The sequence below is a fragment of the Pseudorca crassidens genome, chromosome 6, assembly GCF_039906515.1.
Source record: "Pseudorca crassidens isolate mPseCra1 chromosome 6, mPseCra1.hap1, whole genome shotgun sequence".
In the NCBI taxonomy this organism is placed as follows: domain Eukaryota; kingdom Metazoa; phylum Chordata; class Mammalia; order Artiodactyla; family Delphinidae; genus Pseudorca; species Pseudorca crassidens.
Genome location: NC_090301.1, coordinates 113720873 through 113744106, shown reverse-complemented (window position 1 = coordinate 113744106; position 23234 = coordinate 113720873). Strand labels below are relative to the sequence as shown.

Genomic DNA, 23234 nt, shown 5'->3' with positions numbered 1-23234 from the left:
GAATATAAAATATACAACAGGTACTGCTTTCATAAAGATTAAGAAAAAACCTTAACAGGTAAGTAACTATACCTTCAAACCAAAAAATAGCAGGTAATCATGCTTTAGTTAAATGATCAACTACTACATCATCTCTAAGTGTCTGTACTATTCCAGAATGACCTGGACCCTAATCAAGATGACGAGTCCTTTAAAAAAATATGACTTTGGTGGGTGCATTTAAAAATTGCTTTAATGAGAGAGCAGTTATCACTTCCTGCTTCAGGAAACATTTCTGGTATATACCCCAAAAGAATGCAAATAGTTAAGCCTAATGCAGAATGATATACTCCATGAGCCTATGTAGGCAAAGAGCCTTACAAGTGATTTATTTGGTGAGCAGTGTGGAGAATGTGATCAGGTGCTTTAAAGAACATCAATTATGAAACTTCTATAAATATAATGGAGAGAAAAAGAAGCCTGGCCTTGACCATCAGCATTCGTCTGAGCTGCACTAAACCCAATCTGAAAAAATAATCCCAGAAGTTCAACCAAGAATGCATTGAAGTATTTCAACCATCAAATTAAGGACATAACTATGCGACCTTTTCTTTTGGGTGGTAATTCAGGACTATTAACCCTATTTTCTTGGACAGTGTTGAGAAACCACTCAATCTTGGATGTACTTGTGTAAACCTGAATTTTCAACTCAGATCTTTTTCTTTCCTGACACTTATTTTAGATGGATTACTTAAGCATACCTGCATGAAACTATTTCTTAATTCAAGTCCTGCTGAATACCAGTGTCCCATGAGATTAACTCAATGGGCGTTCCGAAACAAAACAAAACATAAAACCAAAAGCTGATTCCATGGTTGAATAAATTGGGAAACATGCTTACATGTTCCTGCTTTCACTGCAGGATCACGTGAAAGATTTAATATCCTTTGTAAATAATGACTTCCTAGAAAGGTTGGGGTCCAATTTGCAGTCTTCTTCAAACTTATCTGATCAAGGATCCCCCCTGTAAACTCTTGCTTTTTTTTTTTTTAAATACATTTATTTATTTATTTTTGGCTGCGTTGGGTCTTTGTTGCTGCGCGCGGGCTTTCTTTAGTTGCGGTGAGTGGGGGCTACTCTTCCTTGGGGTGCGCAGGCTTCTCATTGCGGTGGCTTCTCTTGTTGCAGAACACAGACTCTTGGCGCACGGGCTTTAGTAGTTGTGGTGCGCGGGCTCAGTAGTTGTGGCTTGCGGGCTCAGTAGCTGTGGCTCGCGGGCCCTAGAGCGCAGGTTCAGTAGTGTAGCGCATGGGCTTAGTTGCTCCGTGGCATGTGGGATCTTCCCGGACCAGAGCTCGAACCCGTGTCCCCTGCATCGGCAGGCGGGTTCTTAACCACTAACCACCCAACCCTTGCTTTTTGGGCTAAACATTTATCCGTGCGTGTAGAGATGTTTCTGTTCCATGGAATATGGTTTAGAAATTGCTGCTATTGAAGATAGCAAATGACTGAAAAGAGGTCAGGAATCTTTACGCATTTTTGTGTCGTTTGAGTTTTTGGTAGAAGAAATGTTTCCCCTCCTGTGATAATGAAGGGGCTGAATACATGGCGTATTTTCCTAGCACAGGTGGCCAATTTGAGGTGCTCTGGCAAACAACGTGGTGTCCCTAATAAGTACAAAGTATTTTTACCTTCCGCTTAGAGTAAAACCTCATACAGCATGAAATAGAAAAGCAGTTCAAAAATAATGTCTCCTATACTCTTTTTTTTACACGATAAATATTTTTGTTTATTTTTTTATTTTATTTATTATTGTTTTAATTTATTTTATTTTTTGGCGGTACGTGGGCCTCTCACTGTTGTGGCCTCTCCCGTTGCGGAGCACAGGCTCTGGACACGCAGGCTTAGCGGCCATGGCTCATGGGCCCAGCCGCTCCGCGGCACGTGGGATCTTCCCGGACCGGGGCACGAACCCGTGTCCCCTGCATCGGCAGGCAGACTCTCAACCACTGCGCCACCAGGGAAGCCCCAATATTTTTATTTTTAAACAATGAATTGTACATCTTTCATATAAAAGATGAGATTCTAGCCTCTGTTTTTAAAAAATTATACTTGCTAATACTATCTTTACATTTTTTACAGAAGCTAATTTTCTCTAAATTTGCAGCTTCATTCCATAGCTTTTATAGACTCATAGTCTCGAATATATTTCCCATATCCTTTAAAAAATAAATTCATACAAGATAATTTTAACACAATAAAACTTAACAGGTTACAGCACAACTGCCTAGCCTTCCAGCTACCACTGAATACTTTTCCAGTACAGAGAAGCCAACATGTTGGAGTAATTAATTCTCTGTATTTACCTTTATTAAAAAGAGCTTTTTGGTAGTGAGAACAAATAATCTCTCATTTGTTGCTTGAAAGCCTAAAATAGGATCACTGGTTTCTAGGCTTGCTACTTGCTGCTTAGCAACCTGCCCTACTTGCCTGCCTTCCTTCCTATTATTGTAAGGTACAGTGGACATGGGTGTGGGCTGACGATAGATGAAAACTCGTTGAAGGCACTCGCAAAGGGCTGCATAAGAATAATTTGGAGCACAGGCAAAAAAATTTTTGGGTCTCTTTCATACTTGGACGTAGCCTAAAGCATTGAAAATTGCGATATGCTCCCACGTATCGTCTTGGTTGCTGGAGTGTGGTTGCCAGTGTAGAGCATCAACATCATGGTGCAAACAGAAGCAGGGCATTTCTTTAGGATCCACTATGACAGAGAAAAGGTACTGGTTGCTTCCAAGATTCACCCACTTATATGGCAATCCTTTCTTCTCCCCATGTTCAGATGAACCAGCTCTCCTATCCAATCTCTCCTTGGTGGTACCTGTTTTTCCTTGGATTTTCAAGCTAGTTGATTGCCCTGTAACCTCAGATCTCAAATGAGTAGTTTTTAAATGTACTGCCATCAAATCTGCATAAACTGGAGCTCTCTTCAAAGAAAGTACCACATTATTCTCACCAACTCTTGAGCATTACAAGGAGGTCTATCTGGATTTGGCTTCAGTTCATCAGAGGTCAAATGCATCAGACGTTCAGCTATTGCAGCACATTGAGCTGAGTCTCTTATAAATTCCCCGTTTATCACCGACCACTAGTTCTGGCCATGTCAGTCCTTCATTCTTCTTAATCAAGGAAATCTCCAAGCTATTGTTCTCTTTAATTATCCATATAGTGCTTTCTTCATGATCCATAGATGAATAGAGATTTCCTTCCAGAAACCTCTGACCCTTCAGCACAACGTTGACATGATCAGGCAAAAACTGTATTTGAATGTCTTCCTTAGTACAGTCTTCTGGAAGCGGTATTGTTACTGTCAAATCATCTTCAGTCTGTTGCCAGTAGTACAGAGGTTCTTTGATTATCTCTGACATGTCTTCATCCTTACTTTCTTCAAGCTCTTGACCAACTTGAACAAATGTAAAGGACTTGTAGGAGACAATCATTAGACCATTCCCATCGGGCTCAAAAGCGACATAATGGGGCACTGACTTTCCACAGAGAATATTATGCTTAGTAATTTCATATTTTTTATTATCTTTATTTTTCTTATTAATAGTGACCCACTCCAAGGAAACATAGAAACCACTTCCTTCCATATCCAATTCCTCTTTCTGTGTTCGAAGAAGCAGCATAGTTATCGAATATTCTTCAGCTTTCAGCAATGAGATACTGTGATTTATGATAAAAGGACTGCCAAGCTCTTCATTAAACATAATATCCCATTTTTCAGATGCACTATTTCCACGTTCACCTGTTCGAATGAGACACAATCTTCCAGTTCCATCTGACAAGGTAACCCAAGTAGAAGATGTGAAATGGATGGATGTGCAAAGGCGCTTATCATATGCTGTCAAATCTGTAGGAAGTCGAAAACACCTCTCGTGGTTTTCCTAAGGCAGTGTCCAGCATCACTGTTTTTTGGGTTTTGTTTTATTTATTTATTTATTTAGCTGTGTTGGGTCTTCGTTTCTGTGCGAGGGCTTTCTCCAGTTGCGGCTAGCGGGGACCACTCTTCCTCGCGGTGCGCGGGCCTCTCACTGTCGTGGCCTCTCTTGTTGCGGAGCACAGGCTCCAGATGCTCAGGCCCAGTAGTTGTGGCTCACGGGCTTAGTTGCTCCGCGGCACGTGGGATCTTCCCAGACCAGGGCTCGAACCCGTGTCCCCTACATTGGCAGGCAGATTCTTAACCACTGCGCCACCAGGGAAGCCCAAGCATCACTGTTAAATTCATAATTCTTCCAACGTTATGAACGTAGTAGACACTGTCTTGATACCATGAATCACAATGTAGGTAATTATACATTCCAAAAGCATGCATGTGTTCCAGTGTATACTGATCATCTTGAAGTTTTATTTCTGCCAGACAAGGCTAGGAGCTGTCACTGTTCCCACTAGGCAGACCAGAGAAAACTCCTAATTCATAGGCAGAGTACACAGAAAAGTCTTATCTCAGTGGTGAGGAATAATCAGACATAGACTGAGCATCGCTCCAGACAAGCCTGCGTCAAGCTCCAGCTGGTAACAGGGCAGCGGCTCGAGGGACAGCTTATAACCCTCGAAGTGGGGATCCAGCAGAGGTCTCTTCACCCACAGGGAGCAATTAGCGGCCACCTCCATCGCCTTCCAGGGTCCTAACATGAGAATTAATAAAGTTCGTGTTGAAAGGTCCGCACTTCACGCGTATCACCGTGGCTGGGAGGCGGCATGGTTCCCATCACTGTCTCCTGTACTTTTAAAATTAGATTCAAAAAACGAAATTAGATTCAGAAAAACCTGAAGAACCATTGCAATTACTGCCAAAATGTTTCAGAGGGCATTAGGTTAATGCCTCCTCTCCTAGGAGAGGAGTGGAAAGGAAGATAGATGCTCATCACCAGAGATAGGACTCTATTTGTTACGAGGATTTGTAGGGGCAGCACTTTGTTATTGGGTATTTGTTTTGAAATTGGAATTATATTTGTTGAATTTTAATCACAAGCAGGGAAATACATCTTCCTGAATGTAAGAAAATACATTAGCTAATTTGGGCCATAAATGTAAAAATTGCCCTTAGCATGTAATCATAGGAATACTAACTTTATGATACATTGTTTTTCTTTGATGAAGTTTTAGTTTAAAACCTGTTGGATTTAGCAAGGGATGAAGGTCAAGACCTGGTCATTTTTGCAGATAACACACGTACACACACACACACACACACACACACACACACACACACACACACATGCACACAAGTTCATTAAACTTTGACCTATATTTCATTCAGCAGTAATGTTTGCTATTAGAAATAATTCTACTTGCATCTTAATTTTGCTTACTCAATGAGTATGTTAAGTGTTTCATACAGTCTACCTTTAAAAACATCATAAATATACTAAACAGCAGTTCTTTAGTTGAAAGTGCTAATTTAATTAAACAAATACTTGTGTGGATTCCTACTATTTGCAAAGCTTCATTGAACACATTATGAATAAGATAATCTTTAAGGAACTTATGGTGTTTTGAGGGGACATGATAAGAAAAGTATCAAAAAAAAAAACCAAAAAAAATAAACAGGTTATAATAGTTGCCATTATATAAGGTTGAAAGGAGGCCCATCAAGGGATGAGGAAAGGCTTTACACAGAAAGTGGCAATTGAGATGGACTTTGAAGATTGAAGTCAGATTTTGAGAGGTAGGTTCGTAGGCAGGAGATAACAAATGGCTGCATAGAATTGGAGTAATTTGTGAATGAGGAAAAGCAAGTCATCCAGTTTGGCTGGAGTTTAGATGGAATAAGTATTAGAGAGTAATGGGAAATAGAGTTAGGAAAGCAGCCTGTAAAGTATTCGTATCAGTCAGCTTAGGCAAAGCAGCAGTAACAAAGGACTCCAAATCACAGCAATGCAATAAGCTTATTTTTCACTTATATCAGGTTTCCATTATGCGTTGCCTGTAGCTCTGCTCCTTGCATCTTTGTTCTGGGCCCCGGCTGAAGAAGCAGCCCCTATGTGGAGGGTATCAGTTCTCGCTGAGGGAACTCTGCAATAGTTCTCCCAGTGACTGCTTGAAAGAGGCATGTGTTACTTCTCACATTGATTGGCCAAAGCACCTCATATGGCCAAACCTGCCATCACTAGGGTAGGGATATATAATCCACTTACAGGAAGGGACAGGAAGTAGATATTTTGAACAATTTACCAAAAGGCTTGAAAGCCAAGAATGGGTCATTTGCAATTAATTCTTTAAATGGTTAGGGGGTGTGGCAAGTTTCTGGATAAGAGTGTATGGTTTGGTAAAAAAAAAAAAAAAAAAGATGATTTTTGTGTGTGCGTGTGCGTGTGTGTGTGTGTGCGCGAACACATAAGAATTCACTGGGGTACTTGCTTGTTATAAATGTAGGCCTCAGGATTCTAGAAGGTTGGATTCAGGGGCCCAGGAATCTGCATTTTAAGCAAGCAGTCTGGGAATAGTATGTAGATGGTCCACAGACCTCCTTGTAAGAAACCCTGGATTGAGGAATGAGTGGGGAGTGGCCAGGTGCAGATAAGGTGGGGCAGTGAGTGAGGGGATGGCAGGTTGTTGGTGGGTGCGAGGCCGCCGTGCCCTGGGGGCACATGGTATGTGGCCAGTACAGAGGCAGACAGACACACTGAAAGAGGAGAACAGGTAGAACTAGAACTACCCAAGAGGAAACAGCCAGGAAAGAGTAGTGAAAGGAGCAAATCTCTTTAGGAGGTGAGATTTCAAGGGATCTTGCTCTTCACTGAGAGGTAGGAGGCAAGCCTATCTGATGCAAGAAAGAGTTGAGAGCTAGAGGAGAGCAGAGGTAATAATCAGCAAGTCGCAGGAGACGCCCTGTCTTTAGAGCAGCTATTGAAGAAAACTGTTGACTAAAACCCACCACGTAAATTTGGTTTTGCATCGGGCCAGCAGGGGACGCTATGGTAGCACATATGCTGATAATTGGGCTCAGCTTCCTAGGCCCAGCAATGCCAGCTCTTACTGAATAGGATTCTTAACCCGACCTACAGTGCAGTATTTTGGGAGCTTCGTTTATTACTTTTATAGCTGTGAACCTTCATAAAAAGAACTTTTAAGGTTTCTCTTTAATTATTAAGGCATCTAGTGTTTGGGGTTTTTTTTTTTTTTTGAGCTGCCAGTTCCTACAGTCAAAAAGAAATTAATTCTGTAGAGTTTAAGGGCATTATTACCCATTTATTGACTTCACTTGAGGCATAGAATGGAGATTAGAAGAGGAGAAAAGACAAAGGAAAAAGAAAAGTGCATTCGTAGCATCACTCCTAGAAGGGGAATCTCTGGATCGCAGGATATGGCCTTTGTACTTTTTGTTAGATGCTATCTGATTGCCTTCCAGGGACTATGGCAATTTATTTTTTCACCAATAATGCAAGGATCTTATTACTCTCTGTGAAAACCCACTGTATGCGTAAGCTTTTTAGTATTTGCCACTCTGACAGAGGAACTATGGGTAGTTTTAACTTGCATTTTTCTCCTGTGGGAGGAGAGACACTTTTTCACATCTAAATCTTATTTTTACATTTTTTTAATGCACTGTGTTTTCATGTTCTTTCCCCAGTATATTACTGGCCTTCCACTTATTGACTTGTAGAAGCTCTTTATGAGGTAAGTCAAAAGATTTAGTTGACAATAGAATAAATAAATTGTGCTATTCCATAGATGAATGATGAATGGCTTTCAAAGCATTCCCTGCCCCTATCTGCTCACTTGATTCAGTAATCACATAACTTGTTGACCCGTCTCTAAAACTACTGTGGGTTTTTATTTGTTTTTTTAAACTTTTGGCCACGTTGTGCAGCCAGGCCCTCGGCAGTGAAAGCATGGAGTACTAACCACTGGACCGCCAGGGAATTCCCTAAAACTACTGTTTTAAAGCACCTTTGGGTAGTCTGTAGAATTATTTTCCTAAAAAGTGCCCCATTTATTTCATTTTATAGTTCATTTCAATATGGAGAAAAGCCAAGAGTTAAATGATAACGAATCAGGTGAAAGTGGTGGTTAGCACATTTTTACTGGTTGAAAATTACCAAATGTCAGGTGGTGCTCTCAGGTCCCAGTGCTTCAAATGGAGCATTTGCAGGAAATGTCCTGAATGTGCTGGACCGGTGATGACTGTCAAGATCAATAGGCTCAAGTGAGGATAATCATGAAAACCTGACCTTTGCTATCCCACCACTATCAGGTAACCAGATTCCTTAGTAATTAGATGACGTTTGTTTGGTAGCAGCTTGAGATATAATTCATATACCACCCAATTCACCCATTTGAAGTACGCAATTCAATGGTTTTTATTTAATTCACAGAGTTGTGCAACCAGCACCACAGTCAATTTCAGAATTTTTCATCCACCTCTTTGCTGTTACTTCCCACTCCCCCGACCACCCCAGCCCTAAGCAATCACCAATCTACTTTTTATCTCTATATGTTTGCCTGTTCAGGACATTTCATATAAATGGAATCATATAATATGTGGTAGTTTGTGACTGGCTTCTTTCACTTCATACAATGTTTTCAAGATTCATCCATGTTCCAGTGTGTATCTGTACTTCTTTCCTTTCTATGGCCAAATGACATTCCATTGTATAGATACACTACATTGTGTTTATCCATTCAGCAGTTGATGGACATTTGGGTTGTTTCCACCTTTTGGTTATTATGGATAATACTACTATGAATATTTGCGTGTAAGTTTTTGTGTGGACATATGTTTTCATTTCTCTTGGGTATAGGCTTGGAAGTAGAATTGTTGGGTCAAATGGTAACTTGAGGACTGTTTTCTAGAGTGGCTGCACCATTTTACATTTTGACCAGCAATGTACAAGTGTTCCAATTTCTCCACATTCTCAATACTACGTGTTTTTCTTTCTTTTTATTTTCCATTATAGCCATACTGGTAGTTTGAACTGGTATCTCATTGTGTGTGGTTTTTTTTTGTTTGCTTGTTTGTTTTGCTTTTAGGGTCTATGTTTTAATTTTTTTAAATTGTGGCAAAATATGCATAACATAAAATTTACCATTGGAACCATTTTCAGTGTACAGTTCATGGGCATAAAGTATATTCAATTATTGTGCATTACTGTGGCTTTGATTTGCATTTCCCTGATGGCTGATGACGTTGAGCATCTTTCCTTGTGCTTGTTTGGCCATTTGTATATCTTCTTTAGAGAAATGTCTATGCAAGTTCTTTACTTATTTTTTAATTGTGTTATTTGTGTTGTTGAATTGTAACTATTCTTTCTATAGTCTGGATAATGGATCTTTATCAGATAAGTGGTTGGCAAATATTGTCTCCCATTCGGTAGGTTTTCTTTTCACTTTTTGGGTAGTTTTCTCTGAGGCAGAGAAGTTTTAAATTTTGATGAAGTTCAGTTTATCTACTTTTTTCTTTTGTGGCTTGTGTTTCTGGTATCATATCTAGGAATCCAATGCCAAATATAACAGCATGAAGATTTACCCATGTGTTCTTCTAAGAGTTCTATAGTTCGGCTCTTACATTCAGGTCTTTGTTCCATTCTGAGTTAATTTTTTTTTATAGTGTGAGGTAAGGTCACATCCTTTTTTAAAATTCCGTGTTATATGTTAAAGAAATAAGGCAATTCCTATGAAAAACAATTTGGCAAAATATCTATTACAAATGTATATCCCTCCCAGTTCTACTTCTGGGACTTTATCCTACAGAAACACCCTAAGGATGTATGTATAAGGTTATTCATTGACCCTTTTTTAAAAAATGCAAAGCACTGTGAATAACCCAATTGAGACTTGAATAAATTGTGGAACAAATGGAATACTACAAGGCCATGAAAAAGAATGAAGGAAGCTCTTTATGTGCCAATGTGGAAGGCTCTCCAAAAAATATTATGCATTGAGAAAAAACAAGGTTTAGAACAGAATATTTTTTGTGTGTGAAAAATTGGAATAAATATCTATGTGCATATTCCTAACATACATAGAAAGAAACTCTAAGTTTTCATAAAAATCAAGAACAGTAGATTCCTGCAGTGAAGGTGGACATTGGATGCATAGGCAAGTGAGGGAGACTTATTCCTGCCTATGCTGAATGAGGTTAAAGTTGTGGTCTGTGGCAGTGAAACAGAGCAGCAGATTGGTCCCCAGGATGCTGAACTAATGACCTTGACCTCATTCACACAGTAACGAGCCAACATCACATGGAAGGATTCCAAAGGGAAAAGCTGTTTAGATCTGTCACTGAAAGAACACAAACGTGTATGAATACACAGCATCATTGTTTTACAAGTAAGGACCTTATGCTAAACTCCATTCTCTAGGCGATGGGTGGTAGGTGCCCTTGAAAAGCATAACCCTCCCTACCACAATCATATCTGTCCTTTAGCCTGGAGAAATCAAACAGAGATGAAAACCTCACCATTGGTGTTCCACCCAGGTTGACTCTAATGACAATTTTGGAGAGCTTGCTCTTGTCTTGAAGCATTTCTAAAATTGTCTCTTGGCGTTTCTTTCTCAACTCGTTGAAAAACATTTGCGGTCATATTCTGTTTTTGCTGAAAGAGTGCTCTCCTCTTCGATGTGACGTTCTCCATTGAAAATACATTTCCCCTTTCTAACTCTGTGGTTAGTACCGCAACAGGGGCAAAACTGGTCTCAGACACACGAACTTGAGGCAGGAAACCCCAAAACACACCATGGTGCCCATGTGCCTTTTAACTCTTTTGATGTGTAGTAGACCAGATGACCTGTGCTCTCATGTGATTGTGAGGGATTCTGTAAACTGGATTGGCATTCCGGGAACTAATGTCACACATGGCAAAAGCTGGAGGTGCACAGTGTGAAGAAGGCGTGAGCCAAATTCCTTCTGCTTTTATTCTCCTTTGAGTATGAACCAAAAATATCAACTTCTTAAGTGGGAAACCATGAAATCCAGTCCTCAGAGAAGTGGTTGGGGAAGAGGGGGCATATCAGTATAATAAAATCAAACTTGAGAAAGCAAAATCTCTTTATTATAATCAATATAATAAAATACCATGCAGTCCTTTTCTAACTCTGGATAAAGATACATCTTCAAAGAGACAAACTCCAGAATAAATCTGAGTCATCAGAGAAGCTCTCAGCAAACGAATGGCTTCTTTAAAAGACCTAGGATGAGTGAGCCCACTTGTAACCAGCAGCTAAGAGGAAAGCTGTCTAGCTAAGCAGGAAGATACCCTCATTTTCATGATGGAAGTTCTGGATACTCTCCATCCCCGCTCAGGTGGCAATGAGGTGAAAGGAGTAGTAGGAGACTTTGAAGTCTTGGATTGCTGCTGCCCAGAATCCCTTTTCGCCTCTAATAGCATAGGAGCTGTGAAGGAAAAGGGAGCCTCTGTGAGCCAGTTGGCAGTTGGAAGCTCCATTCTGAAAATCGGGAGTGAGCTCTGGATGGAAGTGAGGCATGTAACCCCACCGTGTTGCTCCCATCTTGTGGTTGATGTAAGACACCGTAGGCATCCTTTCTACTTCAAGTGGAAGTCGAATCAGACTTCCTACTTTATTGTTTAAAAAAGGGCCAATCATTACACTTTCACATTGGGGTCAATTTTACCAACTGCATTTTACCCTCTGTGTTTGAAAACTTGGAGGCAATTGAAAATATTTATTCACCCCCCATCTCCATAAATCACTAAAATGTAGCCAGTTTTTTCTTGGTGGAGTTAAGCTTTTCTTTGCATTTTTACAGAGGACTTAAAAGGAAGATGGAAGGACTCTTGTTTAACCTTCTACTCATTGCTGGCTTTCTCTTATCTTTAATGAGTAAGCCACCAGCCTCTTCTGAAAAATCTTCAGGGGTATGAGCTCACCTCTGCCAAAGAGAAGTCCGATTCATTGTTGGATAGCTCTCTGGTTTAACGTGTTTCCTTGCATTTCACTGATGTTTGCTTCCTTGGTGTTGCCCCGCTGAACAAGGCCGATTCCTTTTTCTCATGACGGCCCTTCAGATAGGAAAGATGGTTCTCATCTTATGAACACTCTGTGAGCTATTTGCAGTCTGGGCAAGTGGTGCCTTTCCCTGGGATGGAGGCCCCATCTGCCATACTGGTCTTCAAGCTGTCAATCTCACCTGCAATTAGTCTTGTACCTTGTTGCTAGATTTATCCAAAAGCAGCTTTACCTTTATCAATCACTCGTTGAAAATCAGCACAAGGTCCCTGTTTTCTTAAGACCAATTTCAAGCCAAGGTTTTTTTCCCAACCAGCCTCACGGGTCTATTAAACCTCGTGTCTCTATTTCCCAACAAAGCCATTCTGCTCTGGTGAGGCCAACATGAGCAATGGTTCCCCAATCTATTTTGCCCATCTATGCTTCTGACCTGAGGCTTCCTGGTGGTTCGTTATCCGGCAAGCTTTAAGTTGGCTTCTCCCAAATTGTAATTCTGTGTGGACTTAAGGGTTTGCCTTTTCCGTAAAGCCTATCCTAGACAACGCTGGTTTACAACGATGTGACATGTATTTTGAATGCTTTCTCATAGGTGAACGTCTCAGGTCAGGTCCCCTAGGACACAAACGTTGAAATGGAGATTTGTGTACAGAAAGTTTACAGGAGATGTTCTCAGACATAACATCTGGGAGGAAATAAGGAAAGCAAGATTGGATAAAGGGAAACTTTGAACTGTGATGCAGTTTGAACAGAGGCTGTAGCCAAATCGTGGGGCGCCCTGGAGCTGGGGTGGGCCTTCAGAGTCATCCCCCACTGAGGCACGGGCCAGCCTTTTTATTCTGTCCACACCAGTCACTGAATGTGAGCTGCCCCAGGAAGAAGCATAAACCAAGCGGGCAGCTTCATTCTACCGAGAACAATTTCTGGGAAGGGACTCTCCTGAGTCCTGAAGAAGTAACCCTCCCTGGAGCTGGGAAATGAGTGCCCCAGCCCTGAGGCAGAATCTAGGTGGCAATCCATAACATCTCGGCAATGTACAATTAATAACAACCTAGCTCACACTCACCTAGATGCACGTGAGTTTAAGGTGATTGCAAAGTACCACCTGGTGAGAACCACTGTTCTAGCTTTTGGGGGGGCGGCTCTATGGGCCAAGGATTGGGATGTTCTTTCCTACTTAACACAGTGCCTATGGAGAGGGGACAGGCGGATATGGGTCATAATAGCTAAAGAGGGTTAAAAATGGAAATGCCATTAATATTGTATGCAGTCTGGATGTAGGTTTTGCCTTAAATATTAGGAAATTCCTACCATTTGATTGTAAGAAAAAAATGTCTGAATATAATCCAATTGATTCCAGGCTTTGGAAAGTTGATTCATTTCATTTTATTGGTAGTATTACTGTGTATAGTATATGTATTGGCATGCTATATACAGAAAAATACACGGATCCTAAGGGCACAGCTGGATAAACTTTAGTGAATACACTTCTCTATCCAGTACCCAAATCAAGAAAGACAAGTTTACCATTGCGCAGAAGTCCCCATGTGCCCCCCCTGCAGTCCCCATCCCCTGAGAAGATTAACCTCATCCTGACCTAATCATGGTTAGTAAACTTGCTCTTGATGTTGTTATAAATGAGTTGTACCGTGTGTAGTCTTCTGTGGCTGGCTTCTTTTTCTCTATGTTATGTTTGTGAAAGTCATCCATGTTGTTATGTGTAGTTGGAAGCCATTCATTTTCACTATTGTATAGTATTCCATTATAGATGTACTACAATTCACCTGTTACCAACCAGGGTTTTTTTTTTTTTTTTTTTTTTCAATCATTTCATGTGCTTCTTGGCCATCTTTCTTTTTTGGGGGGGCTGCATTGAGTCTTCCTTGCTGCACGCGGGCTTTCTCTAGTTGCGGCGAGTAGTGGCTACTCTTCATTGCAGTGCACTTGCTTCTCATTGCGGTGGCTTCTCTTGTTGTGGAGCAGGGGCTCTAGGTGCACGGGCTTCAGTAGTTGCGGCACATGGGCTCAGTAGTTGTGGTGCACGGGCTTCGTTGCTCCACGGCATGTGGGATCTTCCCGGACCGGGGCTCGAACCCATGTCCCCTGCGTTGGCAGGCGGATTCTTAACCACTGCACTACCAGAGAAGCCCCCCAACTAGGGTTCTTGGACTCTTTAATTAGCAGAAATTGATAAAAGAGGCCAGACAAGAAATTCAGACAAGGCTTTATTGAGACTGGTGCTGAAGCAGGAGGGAGCACAGAGAAGTAACAGTTTCCCTTGCTCACTCCCTGAGTGTGTGTGGGGGGTGCAAACTAGTTCCTTATATGGGGTGAGGGTAGAGGTGTGTCCAGAGGTCGGGCTGAAGGGGTGGCTTAGGGGGTCTGCCCACCCCTTTGGTGGTGCTGTGTGCAGGGATCATGCAAAGTTCCCTGCCTTTGCTCCTGGCTCCTCAGAAGTGGCAGGTGGATTTGGTCTTTTTGTATCTCGTTGTTCATAATTTGCCCCAACTGGGCATGAGCACAGTTATGTTGGTCTCTTATAGTTTCTTTGTATTCTGTTGCTTGAGGAGATGTTTGTCCAGGAGCAAGCACTGCAGCAAAGGGTCCCAGGTCCCAGCCTGTCTCACCTCTGTTCTACAATACCTGGACATTTGGTTGTTTCCAGTTTGAGGCTATCATAAATAGTGAGGCTATGCACATTCTTGTACCTATGTTTCAGTGAAGACGTATATGCACGTCTGTTCTCTCTTTACCTAAGACTAGAACTGCTGAACTCTACGTATACGTATGATTAGTTTTCAGAGATATTGCCAAACAGTTTTCCAAAGTGGTTGTGCCAATTTACAACAGACCAGCACTGCGTGACGGTTCTAATTGCTTCACATGCTTGCCACCATGTGCTTTTATCTGTCTCTTTCACTTTAGCTATTCTGGTGGGTGACTGTGGTTTTAATTTGAATTTTCCTGATGACTAGAGCATTCTTTTAGTGTTTATTGGGCATTGCCCCCAAAGACCGCTAAAGTCTTCTGCCCATTTTTCTATTGGGTTGTCTGGGCAAAGGATTCTTTGTGGTGTGACATCACGAATATATATTTATTAACATGTAAAGATGCCCATGATAGAGTAAGAGGAAAACAAAGATTATAATGGTTATAATGCAGCTAGTTTACTATAACCATATTTTTATTTATAATTATATAAACTTGAAGGATAATACACTAAATTATGAACCATAGCTCTCTCTGGTTGGGAAGATTATAGATAATTTTTTTTTAAATGCATTATTTATTTATTTATTTTTAGCTTGTTGGGTCTTCATTGCTATGCGCAGGCTGCCCACTGTCGTGGCTTCTCTTGTTGTGGAGCACGGGCTCTAGGCGCGCGGGCTTCAGTAGTTGTGGCTCGCGGGCTCTAGAGTTCAGACTCAGTAGTTGTGGTGCACGGGCTTAAGTTGCTCCACAGCATGTGTGATCTTCCAGGACCAGGGATCGAACCCCTGTCCCCTGCATTGGCAGGCGGATTCTTAATCACTGTGCCACCAGGGAAGTCCCTATAACTCTCTACTTTATAACTACCCTTATTTATTTATTTATTTATTTTGCGGTACGCGGGCCTCTCACTGTTGTGGCCTCTCCTGTAGCGGAGCACAGGCTCCAGACGCGCAGGCCCAGCGGCCATGGCCCACGGGCCCAGCCACTCCGCGGCATGCGGATCCTCCCGGACCGGGGCACGAACCCGCGTCCCCTGCATCGGCAGGCGGCCCCCCAACCACTGCGCAACCAGGGAAGCCCCAACTACCCTTATTTGTTATTGTCTAAATTTGTTTTAATAACAAGCATGGATCACTTTTACAGTCTGGAAAAACAACAGAGCTGTTTTCATTGGGAAGCAAACAAACCCGAAGAGGAAACAACAGCTTGTCAGCATGTGCTGGTTTGGCTCAGCCATCAGCTTCTTTTCATCTGGGACATTGAGAGGCACTGAGGAAAAGTGTCCTCTCTGAGCATGCTTTGAAAGTTTGGGTTAGAAGAAGCGAGTGTGAAAATGAAGGATCGTTTTCCTCCCCCAACAGCTATGTGCTCCCTGGACCCCACTGAGCCCAGGAGATGATCCTGCCGTAAGACTGGCTAATTACTTAAATTGCCTTTCTTTGTGGGAGCGAACCTCCCCAGCGACAGAGACTAAACTTATTTGGTCTGATTGCGGGAGCCCCTGCTGTTAGCTGGGATGAGGAAAGCACATTATTACACTGTTTAAGGGTAATGTCTTTGTTTACATTTTGCAAGGCAAACAGGGTTACTTCCAGTCTTTCAACCCGGAGGTCTACAAAAACCAGGACGGGGAAACAAGCGACCCAGCCTCCCTCCTTCCATACCTCCCTCGCCGGTTTCGTTTGGTCCTACTAACCCATAAACCAAAAACATAACGTCAAACCAACCTACCCGCTAACATACAGCTTTAAAATTTTTTGGAAACGATTTCAATTTATAAAAAAGTTGCGAGTATAGTACAAAGAACATTTTTTCCCCTGAACCACTTGAGGGTAAGTTGCCCACATGATTCTCCATCACTCCAAATATTTTAGTGACTACAAAGAAGGGCATCCTCCTTCATAACCGCAATACAATCATTAAGATTGGGAAATTAACATCGACATATTACCACCATCCAGATTCAGGTTTTTTCAATTGTTCCAATAATGTCCTTTATAGCCAAAAGCTGTGGTTACAGGCGTATGTATTGCATTTATAGCTGGGTTTTTGATGATTATATTGAGGACCTGCACCTCTTTAAGATCCGAGGAGCTATTGGCCGGGCCGCCCTCCTCCCCCTCCCCCACCCGCCCCGCCCCACGAGGGGAGGGAGGCCACAGGCAGAGCGGTGGGTGCTTGCGCTGGAGGGGTGCAGATGCACGAAGAGGGCTGTGTCGCTGTCCCAGCAAACAAGGTCAGGCTCTGGACGGGAAGCAGGGTGGAGACAGGGATGAGGGCCAGAGAATCCTCTTGGGGCAGGGACAGCACCCAGAGAATGTCAGCTTAGCCCCACATAAAACTCCCCATCTCCCCCTTTTTCTCTTCTCCATGTACAGTAATCCCCCCTTACCCATGGGTGATACGTTCCAAGGTCCCCAGTGGATTCCTGAAACCCCGGAGAGGGGTGAACCCTACATATGCTGTGTTTTTCCTGTACTAACGGGCAGGTAGCGTTTACGGCCTGTAGACGGCTGAACAAAGGGGTGATTCTCAAACGCTAGGACATAGCAGGACTGCAAGAGATTTCATCAGGCTACTCAGAACAGCTCGCAATTTGAAACTTCTGTTTCTGGAATTTTCTATGTCACTGAAACTGCAGAAAGCAAAAACGCAGCTGAGGAGGGACCACCTTTGTCTCTCCTTCCCCTGACTGTTGCCAAATCTGGCTCCCTGTGCATTGATGCCGAATAAAAATACGGAGACAGAGAATTGGAAGATAAGAAATGGAGAGGCTTTTTATTTTCTTTGCCAGGCAAAGGGAAGACACTAGGCTAATGCCTCAAGAACTGTGCTCCCCTCCTTGGGGAATCAAAGAAGATTTTATACGTGGGGCTCACAGTCTGGGGTATATGATAAGGATCAAAAGTAGTGAAGGTCTTGCATTTCTTTTCTTCTGCAAATTCATGGCCAAAGCTGGCATCAGGTGGCTCAGCACCTGTGTCTGGTGTCCCTGAAGATGTCGGCCCGTGACCTTTCTGAAATGAAGAGTGCTACAAGGGAGTGTAGGGGGAGAAGGAATGCCAGGTGCAAAGGGTAATTTGTATGGAGTCAGAGAGTAATCAGCTTTGGGAAGGACAAGTCTAGCTACAAGCGCTTGTTGGTAGTAACAGCTAAAGAATAAGGTAGTAACAGCTAAAGAATAACCAAGGTTGCTTAACTCTTTCAGACCTGTTTATGTTGTTTCCCCAGCCTGTTCATTGTTTCCTTATTTTTCCTGGTTATCATGAAAAGAAACCCTCATTTCTATTTTTGTTGGCAACATGACCCTTTGTTCACCCCCCTCTTTTTTAAAAAATTTTTATTTATTTATTTATGGCTGCATTGGGTCTTCGTTGCAGCGAGCAGGGGCTACTCTTTGTCGCAGTGCACGGCCTTCTCGTTGCAGTGGCTTCTCTTGTTGCGGAGCACGGGCTCTAGGCGCATGGGCTTCAGTAGTTGTGTCTCACGGGCTCAGTAGTTGTGGTTTGTGGGCTCTAGAATGCAGGCTCAGTAGCTGTGGCGCACGGACTTAGTTGCTCTGCGGCATGTGGGATCTTCCTGGATCAGGTCTTGAACCCATATCCCCTGCATTGGCAGGTGGATTCTTAACCACTGCGCCACCAGGGAAGCCCCATCCTACCTCTTACTAAATCTATTTTAAGGAGTGAGGCAAAAACGGCAAAACGTATCATGTTTCTATCTTTATTTTCTAGAAATACTACAGTCTTGGTGGATTTGTTGCCTCCTTCCTGCCTGTGTTTCTTTGTGAGTTGGCCACCACTGCGACTTTCTGGCAGGTGAGTCTCATGAAGGCATAGGCGATATTTCTTTCTTTAAATTCCTTCTAACTCTTCCTTCTCAGGCTCCTTGGGGATGTGTATTCTACAAGGTTCTGTCCTGTCCCACTTGCTCTTAATTTTCTCATGATCTCATTCAGTCCCATGATTTCAGCCCTGTGCATGATTTCCAAATCTGCAATCTTCAAACTGACATCTGTCTGAGCTCCAGGGTTGCATTTCCAATTGCCTGTCAAACTCAACCAGACTTCCTAGTGATATTTTACACCCTGAGAGCAGCTCAGCCTACCAACTTCTGATGTGAAAACTCGTGGTACTTTTGATTCCTTTCTCTCCTTCACCCGCCCCTTCCAAGCTTTAGCAAATTGTCATTATTCCTTTAAAATGTTTTTTTTTATCTTTCTGTGCCCATTCCCACATCACTTGTTTCTGCAGCATTTAATACACATATGTTAACTTTTCTATTTCTTTTCTAATATTTTTTACTTTTAATTAGTTTTAAGGCTTTCTTGAGATTTAGTGTTCATGCAAAAAAATTCACCCAAGGTAAGTATACTGTTCAATTATTTTTGCAAATGGGGAGAGTCACGCAACCATCCAGTTTTAAGACATTTCCATCAACTCAGAAAGTTCCTTTGTGTCCCTTTACAGTTACTTCTCATTCTAACCTCAGGCTAAGGCAACCAGTGATCTGCTTTTTAGTTCTGTAGATTTGCCTTTCCTAGAAATTTCATATAAATGGAACTATGCAATATGTTGTCTTTTGTGTCTGGCTTCTTTCATTTAGCATAATGACTTTGAAGTTTATCCATGTTGTAGTATTAGTAGATTGTTCCTTTTCAGTACTAAATAGCATTCCATTGTATAGGTATACCACATTTAGTTTATCTGTATACCAGTTGATTGACATTTGGGTTATTTCCAGTTTTTTCTTATTATGAATAATGCTACTTTGTATATTCACGTGTAAGTCTTTGTGTAGACATATGCCTTCATTCCTTTTCAGTAGGTACTTAGGAGTAGAATTGCTATATCATTTGTGAAGTATATGTTCAACTTTTTAAGAAACTTTCCAACTATTTTCCTAAATGTTACACCATTTTAGAATCTTGCCACCACTTGGTATTGTCAGTTTCTTAACTGTAGCCCTTATAGTGGGTGGACAGTGAGTTGTATCTTATTGTGATTTAATTTGCATTTCCCTAATGAGTAACGATGTTGAGCCATTCATATTTTTTCTCGGGTGATATGTCTACTAAAGTTGTTTGCATATTTTTTAATTGCCTTCTAATTATCGAGCTGTAAGAATTCTTTTCTTGATCAGGATACAAATCCTTTATCAAATACATGATTTGCTAATAATCTCTCCATGTGTATGGTTTATCTTTTTTTTTTCTTAATGGTATCTTTTGAAGAGCAAAAGTTCTAAATTTTGTTGAAGTGCAATTTATCAATATTTTCTTTTATGGATCTTGCTTTTCATGTCAAATCTAAGAGCTCTATGCCTAACCCAAGGCCACAAAGATTTTCTCCTGTGCTTTTTTAGACATTTTATAGTTTTAGATCTACACTGAAGTCTATGCTCCATTTAAGTTAATATCTATGTATGGTGTGAGGTAAGGACTAAATTTTTTTATTTGCATATTCATATTCAATTGTATTAGCACTATTTGTTGAAAAAACTATCTTTTCTACAGCAGATTGTCTTGACATCTTTGTTGAAAATAGAAATAAATTGTCCATTAATGTAGGGGTATATTTCTGTACTCTCTATTCTGTTCCATTGATTAATATATCTATCTTTATACCAATACCACACTTTCTTGATTACTGTATTTTATAGTAAATTTTGATATGAGGTAATGTGAATCCTTTAATTTTGCTTTTCTTATTCAAACTTATATTGGCTAGTTTAGGTCTTTTGCATTTTCATATACAGTTTAGCATCAACTTGCTAGTTTCTATAAAAACAATCCTGCTGGGTTTTGATAGGGATTGCATTTGAATCTACAGATCAATTTGGGCAAAACTGCCATCTTCACAATATTGAGTTTTCCAACCTGTAAACATGATATGTCTCTCCATTTCTTTAAATCTTTTGAAGTTCTCAGTGTATGGCTCTTACCCTTATTTTGTTAGTATTTCTCTAAGTGTTTTATTCTTTTTATGACTATTGCAACTAGAATTTTTTCTTAATTTCATTTGTAGATTGTTTGTTGCTTGTATTCTGCAATGTTGATAAACTTATTACTTTTAGTAGGTTTATTGTACATTCCATCAGAGTTTTGATATTCATATTTTGTGAATAAGGACAATTTTACTCCTTCCTTTCCCAATCTGGTTGCCTTTTTATTTATTTTTTTTATTTGGTTGTGCCGGCTCCTTAGTTGCAGCTCGTGGGCTCCTTAGTTGCTGCTCATGGGCTCCTTAGTTGCAGCATGCAGTCTCCTTAGTTGTGGCATACATGTGGGATCTAGTTCCCTGGCCAAGGGTCAAAGCCGGGCCCCCTACATTGGGAGCTCAGAGTCTTAACCACTGAGCCACCAGGGAAGTCCCCTGGTTGTTTTTTATTTCTTGCTCTAGCATATTCCTGGGTAAAGGCTTCAGTAACTTTTTCAATAGAAGTGGTAAGAACAGACATCCTTGTCTTATTCCTGATCTTAGGAAGGAAGCTTTCACTCTTTCACCCGTAAGTATAACACAGCTGTAGGATTTTTTAGAAGCTCTTTAAAAGGTTGAGGAAGTTCTAGTTTTTGTCTAGAACTTTATGGAGAGTGTTTTTGTTTGCTTGTTTTTTAATCATGAATAGGTATTGAATTTTGTCAAATGCTATTCCTATAGCTGCTGAGATGATCATGTGATTTTTTTGTCCATTCTATTAATATGATATATAATATTAATTTATTTTTAGATGTTAAATCAACCTTACTTTCCTGAAGTAATTCCCACTTGGTCATCATGTGTAATCAAAATATATGTATTTATATATTTAGTTTGCTAATATTATTTTCATAAATTTTGTATCAGTTTTCATGAGGGATGTTGGTCTTTAGTTTTCTCTACTTCTGATATATCTGTCTTTGATATCTGGGTGATAATCCTGGCCTCATAGAATGAGTTGCAAAGTATTTGTTCCTTATCCATTGTTGTAGGTTGAATTGTGTCCCTTCCTCAAATTCATGTGTTAAAGTACTAACCATTAATACCTCAGATTGTGACCTAATTTGGAGATAGGATCTTCACAGAGGTAATCAACTTAAAATGAGATCATTAGGATGGGCCCTAATCTAATATGACTGGTGTCCTTATAAGAAGGAGAAATTTGCACAGAGACACAGACAGAGGGAAGACAAGGTGAAGACATAGGGAGAAAACAGGCCATCTACAAGCCAAGGAGAGAGGCCTGAACATACCCTTCCCTCACAGCCTCAAAAGGAACCAGCCCTGCTCACACCTTGATCTCAGACGTCTAGTCTCCAGACTGTGAGACAATACATCTCTGTTGTTTAAGCCATTCAGTTTGGGATACTTTTTTATGGCAGCCCTAGCAAACTAATAAATATATTTTCTGAAAGAGTTTGTGTAGGATTGGTATATCTTCTTCCTTAAAGATGTGAGAAAATTTACCAGTAAAGTCATCTGGGCCTGGGCTTTTCTTTGTGGGAAAATTTTTAATTACTAATTCAATTTTTAATTTGTTATTGATCTTTCCATTTCATCTACATTTTGTAATTAGCTGGCCTAAAGTAGTTTATAATACTCTCATAATTCTTTCAATTTCTGTCAGATCAGTAATTATATCCCCTTTTCATTCCTGATTTTAGTAATTTATATTTTATCTCTTTTTTCTTTGTCAGTCTAGTGACAGTTTTATCAATTTTATTCTTTTCAAAGAATCGACTTGATTTTGTTGATTTCTTTCTCTATTTTTATTTTATTGATTTCCACTCTGATCTTTATTGTTTCCTTCCATGTAATTACTTTAGGTTTGATATGCTCTTCTTTTTCTACCTTGGATTATTGATTATAGATCTTCTAATTTTCTCATTTAAGCATTCAGTGCTGTAAGTTTTCTTCTAAGCATTGCATTACCTGCACTCATACATTTTAGTATGTTTGGGCTTTAAAAAAATATTTTCTAATTAACCTTGTGATTTCTTCTTTGACTCATGTGTTACTTAGAAGTATATTTTTCAAAATTTTGAAGGTTGCCCCAATTTTTCTGTATCTGATTTCCAATTTAGTTCTATCATGGTTGAAGAATATATTTTGTATGGTTTTAATCCTTTTAAGTTTACTGAGATTAGTTTTATAATTTAACATATGATCTACCTGGAAAATATTCCATGTGGATTGAAACCATTGTGTAATCTTCTATATATGTTATCAATAATTGGGTACAGTTGGTTGGTTGTTGTTTATGTCTTCTATATCATTATTAATTTTATTTTTAGTTTAACTGCTGAGAAAAGGAACTTGAAATCTCCAATTATAATTACTAAATTGTTTATTTCCATTCTGTCAGTGTTTGCTTCATGTATTCAGTACTCTGTTATTAGTTCCTTGTATATTTATAATTCTTATAGATTCCTGATGTTTTCGTCCTTTTATCATTACTTGATGTCCCTCTTTAGTAATATGTTTTTGTCTTAAATTCTATTTTTTTCTGATATTAGTGTACGTATTTATAATTGTTTGCGTGACATATGTCTTTCTCCCATTATTTTTCTTTCCATCTATCTGTGTTTTTGAATC

At 40.5% G+C, this 23234-nt stretch overlaps 2 long non-coding RNA genes and 1 pseudogene across 2 annotated transcripts in view; 2 read left to right on the top strand and 1 right to left on the bottom strand.

The window, feature by feature from the left end:
* Nucleotides 1–15938, top strand: part of LOC137226711 (uncharacterized) — a 28668-nt gene extending 12730 nt beyond the window's left edge. Inside the window, exon 3 of the long non-coding RNA XR_010944487.1 lies at nucleotides 15805–15938. This is a non-coding gene — a long non-coding RNA (uncharacterized lncRNA). The remainder of the gene's footprint in view (nucleotides 1–15804) is intronic.
* On the bottom strand, nucleotides 3069–3945 carry LOC137225960 (nudC domain-containing protein 1 pseudogene; annotated as a pseudogene).
* A 2455-nt stretch (nucleotides 15939–18393) lies between the features above and the next one.
* Nucleotides 18394–23234, top strand: part of LOC137226713 (uncharacterized) — a 58030-nt gene continuing 53189 nt past the window's right edge. Inside the window, exon 1 of the long non-coding RNA XR_010944489.1 lies at nucleotides 18394–18479. This is a non-coding gene — a long non-coding RNA (uncharacterized lncRNA). The remainder of the gene's footprint in view (nucleotides 18480–23234) is intronic.